Here is an 8,897-nt window from a genome sequence, read left to right on the forward strand (position 1 = left end):
CTCCATCTTGCCCATTAGGAAGTGTGCACTGAGTGTCACTTGCTACAGTTTATTTCCAATAAAAGTTCCTGTGACTTTATTTTAAAAAAAAAGAAAAGAAAAAGAAAGAAAAGACAGGCTAGGCAGCAGCAATAGATGAGGAAGTACCATCCTTGTTTCCCTCTTACAAGTGAAGAAACCAAGACTCAAAGAGGTCAAGCCAGTTGCCTTGCATCACAAAGGAGCAGAGCCAGAAGTTATACCAGATCTGGAGACTGGAAAATGGCTACTTGGTATGAAAACATTGTCAGCCGCAGGGCCAAGATGGCTCCTGCCAAGAGGATGAGCAAGTTCCTAAAGCATTTCATTGTTGTTGGGGATGACTACTATGCCTGAAATGTCAACCACAAGAAATGGGAGAATGAAGAAGAGGAGGAGGAGCAGGAGGAGCAGCCACCACCAACACTGGTCCTGGTCAAGGAAGGCACAGCTGCTGACCCAACTTCAGCCCCTGTCTCTGCATGCAGGAGTCCCCTAGACTTCAGGACCACATTGAGGAAGCTCTTCAGCTCCCACAGGTTTCAGGTCATCATCACTTCCCTGGTCATTCTGAATGCCTTCCTGGTGCTGGCCCAGCTCATTCTGTACCTGAAGATCATTCAACCTGACAAGAATAACTATGTCCCCAGGGTATCCTATATAATAAAGAGGGAATATGCTAATTGACTGCCATGCCCTCAAAGAAGGCGGAGCCCACAGACACAAGATGGTGGCACCCAGTCCCCTCAGCCTCGCCAGAGTGGCAGGCACGCAGCACGGCCTGGCCTGCTCCCAGGCAGGTCCGGCTGCTCTGCGAGCCTGCCTCCGGAGTCCCCCAGTCTCCTCAGACCCCCGGCCACCCAGGGCTGGCCCAAGGTGCAGGCAAGCCTCGGATGGTGGCTTCCCAGCAGCCCAGGGCCACCCAAGGCTCAGGTAACCAGAGCCGGCCGAGGCTTGCGCTGTTGGCAGTGGCAGCAGCAGAGGTATGATGGGAGCTGGGTCACCTCCCGCCCCTGAGGGCTCCCAGACTGTGAGAGGGGGCAGGCTGGGCTGAGGGACTCCCCCTCCAGTGCATGAATTTTCATGCACTGGGCCTCTAGTTACACTATACGAGCATTGCTATCCTGACCTTCTTTATGATGGTGGTTTTCTTTAAAATATTTATTTTCTGCTTGGAGTTCTTCCATTACAAGTTTGAAATTGTAGGCTCCATTACCATCATGGTTTCATTCCTCCTCAACATTATCTTCCTGTTCTGAGTTTGAGGCTCTTGGCCTCCTGATTTTGCTGTGGCTGTGGTGGGTGGCCTGGATAATCAATGGAATACTTATCTTGGTTAAGACATGCTCAGAGTGACAACTGTTAAGGTTAAAATAGACCAATACACAATTGGCTACTAAGATCCAACACCTTGATTCAGCTGCTCTGAGAAGAAACAAGGAATTGAAAGACATAAAAAGCTATTGAGACAGCATGGACTTCACGGGGAGGTGAATTAGAGGTGTACCTGCTCCACTTTAAAGAGAAGACCCTGCCTCATGGACTTGTGCCTGTGAATGAGAATGACAACTGCCTCTCCTGGGGCTGTTTGCAGGACAGGTTTGGTTTGATGTCTTTGCCTCCTTCCCACTCAGCTTGGATTCTGCAGTCTTTCTTGGTGTGACTGATAGATTGCCATCTCATTTCACCTGCATGTATCATGAATGTATCATAAGCTGTTTAGTCATATTGAACACTTTATTCTTGCTTGAAAATGTACAATTACTAGTTGTATATAAAATTTAATCTAATTGAAAAGAAAGGATAAAAATTATATGATCATATCAATAAATGCAAAAATACATTTGACAACATTCAGCAACCAACCCTAACCCTAACCCCAAACATGTAAATTGACCGTCTCTCCGCTGCACTCACCAGCCAATCAGGAGACTATGCAAATTAACCCAACAAAGATGGCAGTTAATTTGCATATATAGGCGCCCAGCGGCCTGGGTCCTGGGAACATCATCGGGCACCCAGGTCACTCCGAGGTAGGCCATGTGTGGGCCCTGAGCAGCCTAGGAAGGGCCTGAGCCAGGGGGCTCCTGGGCAGGGCCTGAGCCTGCGATCAGAGCCAAGGGGGCCCCTGCCCAGGCCTAACGCCCCGGCCAGAGGCATTAGGCCTGCGCAGGGGCGGAGCCTGCGATCGGAGGGAGCTGGGGGTCCCCTGTCCAGGCCTAATGCCTTGGCCAGAGGTCTTAGGCCTGGGCAGGAGTGGAGCCCGCAATCAGAGTGAACTACAGAGGAAATACCTTTTCTGACTGCTCATTGGCTAAGCTCCCTGTATGCCACTGGTAATATTCTTAGTAACTGGGGTAAAAAGAATCCAAGAAGGTGACCTAGGGTTTTTCCACCACACTGCTGGAGAAAAAAATGAAGGTCCGCTGCTGGCGGGCTAAGAAATGTCATATCCTGCCCTCGCCGGTTTGGCTCAGTGGATAATGCCATGTCCTGCGGACTGCAGGGTCCGGGTTCAATTCTGACCAAAGGCATGTACCTAGGCTGCAGGCTCCTCCCTGGCCGGGGCCCAGGTCATGGCTCATGCAGGAGCCAACCAATCCAAGTGTTCCTCTCACTTTAATGTTTCTCTCTGTCTTTCCCTTTCTCTTCCACATTCTCTAAAAATCAATGGAAACATATCCTCAGGTGAGGATAAAAAAAAAGAAGTAATAAAGAAATGTCATATCCTATGAAAGACACATCTTGAAAATGCCTAAAGAAAGTTGTCATTTTTTCATGGTGAAGGGACTGGAGTCCATGTTGATGAAAACACCTTGCTAGCTGCGGTGACTGGCAGTGGCTGCAGCAGTGGGCTGATGGGGCTGGTGCCTCCCCCAGATCAGCCTGGTCGCCTCCCACAAAGGGAGGCCAGACTGCAGCTTAGGCCCACTCCCCAAGGGGAGCAGGGAGTGGGCCTCAGCTGTCAGTAGGACATCCCCTGCGGGTTCCCAGTATGTGAGAGGGGGCAGGCTGGGCTGAGGGACAACCCCCCAAGTGCACAAATTTCGTGCACCAAGCCCCTAGTCCTATATAATAAAGGCCTAATATGCTAAGTGTCCAGTCATCTAGTCATCAGTTCAACCAATCAAAGTGTAATATGCTAATGATATGCTAAGGCCGCTCAACTGCTCGCTATGACATGCGCTGACCACCAAGGGGCAGACGCTCCAACCTGTAGGTTAGCTTGTTGCTGGGGTTGGGCTGATCAGGACTGAGAGAGATGGGCCAGACATGCCCTGGAGCCCTCCTGTAATCCCTCCCCGGCTGGCCAACCTCCTGCGTCCCTCCCTAAACCCAATCATGCACCAATGGGATTCCATGGCCTGGCCTGTGCCCTCTCGCAATCTGCGACCCCTTGGGGGATGTCAGAGAGCTGGTTTCGGCCCTATCCCACAGGCCAGGCCTAGGGACCCCAGTGGTGCACGAATTCATGCACCGGGCCTCTAGTTAATGATAAACTCTCAGCAAAGTTGAAATAGAGGGGACCATAACTCAATACAATAAAGCCCATACAGACAGTCCTCGGGTTACGTCAGACTCGATGTACGTCATTTCGTGTTATGTCACCATCTCCCATTTATTTATATATAAAAAAAGTTCCGTCATTTTGACGTATGTACATATGTGCTTTATGTTTTTTATTATTTATTTACCACAAGTTAAAAATTTCTTTAAAATTTTTTTTTTACTGTTTCACTTCATTACTGCTGTGTATGTGCTCCATGTGAGTGACGTAGGTGCTTATGTAGGTGGGTTCCAACTTGTGGCGAAAATCACATAACCCGAGGACCTACTGTATATGACAAACCCACAGTTAGCATCATACTCAAGAGGGCAAAGCTGAAAGTGTTGTCCTTAAGATCAGGAACAAGACAGGGTTGTCCACTTTCATAATTTTATTAAACACTAGAGGCCCAGTGCACGAATTCATGCACAGGTGGGGTCCCTTGGCCTGGCTGGTGATCAGGGCCAATCGGGGCTGATTGGGCCTGCCAACTGGGGTGAGGGGCCGCGTGAGGTTGGCCAGCTTTAGGAGGTTGACTGTGGGAGCACACTGACCACCAGGGGACACCTCCTGCATTGAGCATTTGCCCCCTGGTGGTCAGTGCACGTCATAACTACCAGCTGGACATTCTGCTGTAATGGTCACTTAGGCTTTTATATATAGAGATAAAGGCCCAGTGCACAAAATTCTTGCACGATAGGGTCCCTAGGCCTGGCTGACAGTTGGGGCCAATCTGTGGGGTGACCGGCAGTGTGATGGGGGGCCCCTGCTGGCACCTGACTTAGCTGACCTGGCGCTGCCCGCTCACTGGCCCCACCCACTGCTGCTGCTGCTATTTGCCTCCCTCCGCAGGGTAACTGGAGGGGCAATTAAGGGGCCCCCATTGGCCCCAGCTTTGGCTGGCCTGAGGCCTGCAGGCTGGGGGCAGCTCCTGCGTTGAGCTTCTGACCTCTTGTGGTCAGTGCACATCATAGCGACAAGTTGTTCTGCTGGGCATTTAGCTGTTCAGTCAATTTGCATATTAGGCCTTTATTATACAGGATAGTATTGTAAGGCTAGCCACAGAAATCAGACTAGAAAAAAAGCACCCATATTGGAAAAAAAGTAGTAGAACAATTATTATTTGTAGATGATATGATATAAAGAACCCTAAAGTTTCTACTAAAGAAATACTAGAACTGATAAATGAGTTCAGTCAAGTAGCAGGATACAAAACTAATATTCAGAATTTGGTTATACTTTTATACAATATTGAACTATTTTATTTATTTATTCTTTATTGATTAAAGTATTACATATGCCTCTTTTTCCTGACCTCTCCCTGGCCACTTCCACCCCTCTCCCTTCCAGCACATGTCCTCACTCCCCTAGTGTCTGTGTTCATTGGTTATGTTTATATGTATGCATGCAAGTTCTTTGGTTGATCTCTTACCTTAACCCCCACCCTCCCCTGCCTTCCAGCTGAGATTTGATAGTCTGTTTGATTCTTCTCTGTCTCTGGATCTATTTTGTTCATCTGTTTATGTTGTAGTCCCATTTATTATTTTCTCCTTAGTTTCCACTGTCCTAGGATCTGTATTGGTAAAGATATTGCTACAATATATGTCTGATATTTTTCTGCCTGTGAATTGCTCTAAGACTTTTATGGTTTCCAGTCTTACATTTAAGTCCTTTATCCATTTTGAGTTTGTTTTTGTGTATGGTGTAAGTTGGTGATCTAATTTCATTTTTGTGTGTGTATCTGTCCAATTTTCCCAACACCATTTATTGAAAAGACTGTCTTGACTCCATTGTATGCTCTTGCTTGCTTTGTCTTATATTAATTGAGCATATTGGCTTGAGTTGATTTCTGGGTTCTCTGTTCTGTTCCATTGGTTTATATGTCTGTTCTTGTGCCAGTACCAGGCAGTTTTGAGAACTGTGGCTTTGTAGAATAGCTTGATATCTGGTATTCTGATCCCTCCAACTTTGGACTTCTTTCTCAGGATTGCTGCGGCTATTTGGGGGCTTTTTTTTCGTCCAGATGAATTTTTGGAGAGTTTGTTCCAGGTCTGTGAAGTATGCCATTGGTATTTTATAGGGATTGCATTGAATGTATAGATTGCTTTGGGTAGTATGGACATTTTAATGATGTTGATTCTACCAATCTATGAACATGTTATATTCTTCCATTTGTTTATGTCTTTCTCTGTCTTTTTTTTCAACGTCCTGTAGTTTTCCAAGTACAGGTCTTTTACCCCCTTAGTTAAGTTTATTCCTAGGTATCCTAATTTTTTTTTGTTGCAATGTTAAGTGGTATTATTTTTTTAGTTTCTCTTTCTGTGAGTACATTGTTGGTGTAAAATAAGCTATGGATTTCTGGGTGTTAATTTTATATCCTGCTACAATGCCAAATTCATTTATTAAATCTAGTAGCTTTTTGATGGAGTCTTTAGGGTTTTCTATGTATTATATCATGTCATCTGCAAATAATGGCAGTTATACTTCTTCTTTTCCAATTTGGATTTCTTTTATTTCTTCTTTATGGTTAGCACTTCCAGTACTATGCCGAACAGGTGAAAGTGGGCATCCCTGTCTTGTTCCTGTTCTTAGGGAAAATGGTTTTAGTTTTTGCCCATTGAGTATGATGTTGGCTGTACGTTTGTCATATAAGGCTTTTATTATGTTGAGGTACGATCCCTTTATTCCCACTTTGCTGAGAGTTTTTTTCAAGAATGGGTGTTGGATTTTGTCAAATGCTTTTTCTGCATCAATTGATATGATTATGTGATTTTTGTCTCTCAATTTGTTTATGTGATGTATCACATTCTTTGATTTGTGGATATTGCACCATCCTTGCATCCCTGAAATAAATCCCACTAGGTTATTATGCATGATCCTTCTAATGTAACTGTGGATCTGGTTTGCTAGAATTTTGTTGAGGATTTTAGTATATATGTTCATCAGGGATATTGGCCTGTAATTCTCTTTCTTTGTGGTGTCTTTATCTGGTTTTGGACTTAGGGTGATGCTGGCTTCATAGAAAGAGCTTGGAAGAGTTCCTTCCTCTTGAATTTTTTGGAAGTGCCTGAGGAGGATAGGTTTTATTTATTCTTTGAATTCCCCTGTGAGGCCATCCAGACCAGGACTTTCGTTTGCTCGAAGTTTTTTGATTATTGCTTCAATTTCATCAGTAGTCATTGGCCTAGTCAGGTGTTTTGTTTTGTTTTGTTTTTATATTTTTTGAGTATATGTGCCTTTTGGCTTATCCCTTGTACCTTCTTTCATCCAGCCTGATTGAGTTTTGGAAGATTGTATTTTTTCTAGGACTATGTCCATTTTGTCTAACTTGTCCAGTTTGTTGGAGGAGGGTTGTTTGTAGTATTTTTTTTTTTACAATCCTTTTTTACAATCCTTTGTATGTCTGTGGGTTGTTACTTCACCTCTTTCATTTCTGATTTTATTTATTTGGGTCCTCTATCTTTGTTTCTTGGTATAGGTTCATCAATCTTGTTTATCCTTTCAAAGAACCAGCTCTTGGTTTTGTTGATCTTTTGTATTGTTTTTTTGGATTTATGTCATTTATTTCTGCTCTGACCTTTATTATTTCCTTCCTTCTGCTTATTCTGGGCTTTTCTTGTTTCTCTCTTTCTAATTCTTTAAGTTGCAGCGTTAGATAATTAATTGACTTTTTTTTTTTTGAGATATGCCTGTAGAGCTATGAACTTCCCTCTCAGGACTTCTTTAACCGTGTCCCATAGATTTAAAATTGTTGTGTTTTCATTGTCATTTGTTTCCAGGATGCTTTTTATTTCTTCTTTGATCTCTCTGGTAACCCAATCATTGTTTAATAGCATGCTATTTAGACTCCAATTGCTTGATTTTTTTCATTGTTTTTATTGTAGTTGATTTCTAATATTATGCCATTGTGATCTGAGAGGATGCTTGATATGATTTCTATCTCCTTGAATCTGAAGAGGTTTGCCTATATCCCAATATGTGGTCTATCTGAAAATGTCCCATGTGCACTTGAGAAGGATGTATAATCTGTTGCTTTGGGATGAAATGTTCTGAAGATGCCAATTAATTCCATTTGATTTAGTGAGTCATTTAGTATTGGTGTTTCTTTGTTGATTTTTTGTTTAGAGGATTTATCTAGTGGTGTCAGTGGGGCATTAAAGTCCCCTACTATGATTGTATTTCTGTGAACCTCTCCCTTGATATCTTCCAGAAATTTTTTTTATGTATTTGGGTGCTCCTGTAATGGGTGCATATATGTTTACCAGACTTATATCCTCTTGTTGAATTGCTTCCTTTAGTATTATGAAGTGGCCCCCCTTATCTCTTGTTTGGCCTTCACTTTGAGGTCTATTTTGTCAGATATAAGTATTTCTACCACAGCTTTTTATTCATTTCCATTTGCCTAAATTTTTTTTCCCCATTTCTTCACTATCAGTCTGTGTGAGTGCCTTGTTCTGAGGTGGTTCTCTTATAGACTGCAAATATATGGGTAATGTTTTCTTATCCATTCAGCTACCCTATGTCTTTTGATTGGAGCATTTAGTCCATTTACATTTAAGGTTATTATTGACTAGAGGCCCAGTGCACGAAATTTGTGTAAAATTTTGCATGGTGGGGGGATCCCTCAGCCCAGCCTGCACCCTCTCCAATCTGGGACCCCTTGGGGGATGTCCAACTGCCGGTTTAACCCCAATCGCCCCCACTTTGCCCCCCTGCCAACCCTAACACCTCTGCTTTGCCCCTGGCCTAAGCCATAGTCTGGCCTCCCTCTGTGGGAGGTGATCTGGTGGATCAGGGGAAGGCGCTGCCCCCATTACTGTGCTGCTGCTGCCACTGCTGGCCTGAGCCTGGGCCTTTTGCAGCCACCTGCAGCTGCCTGCGCCTGGGCCCGGCCCTCACAGCAGCCGCTGTGGCTTGCTTGAGCCTTATCCCGGCCTTCACAGCAGCCACCATGGCTTGCCTGAGCCTCGGCCTGGCCCTTGCAGCAGCCGCTGCAGCTTTGTCTGGAAGGACGTCTAGAAGACGTCGCTCTAATTAGCATATTACCCTTTTATTAGTACAGATGGGTACTTGTTTATAGCCATTTTTATTCTTTACTTAGTGAAAGGAAATTGGGAGCCCATGCCCATGTGCCTGGGGAGTTTCCATATTCCCGTGAGCTGCTCCAAGGTGAACAATACAAAGTTGGGTATCTTGGAGGGCCAGAGTGCTCCCTCACCCATGCCCCCACCCTTCAGATCCATCTCTCAGACTTTTACCCTGATTGTCAGTTGCCACCTTGTGGCCACTTTTATGTTGCTGCCTTCCTCTGTAGCTCGAGGGCAATTGGTAA

The 8,897-nt window shown here is 44.7% G+C and overlaps 1 pseudogene; it reads left to right on the plus strand.

The window, feature by feature from the left end:
* Positions 1–261: 261 nt before the first annotated feature.
* On the plus strand, positions 262–1,517 carry LOC132226327 (voltage-gated hydrogen channel 1-like; annotated as a pseudogene).
* Positions 1,518–8,897: the final 7,380 nt, after the last annotated feature.

The sequence above is a fragment of the Myotis daubentonii genome, chromosome 2, assembly GCF_963259705.1.
Source record: "Myotis daubentonii chromosome 2, mMyoDau2.1, whole genome shotgun sequence".
Taxonomy (NCBI): Eukaryota; Metazoa; Chordata; class Mammalia; order Chiroptera; family Vespertilionidae; genus Myotis; species Myotis daubentonii.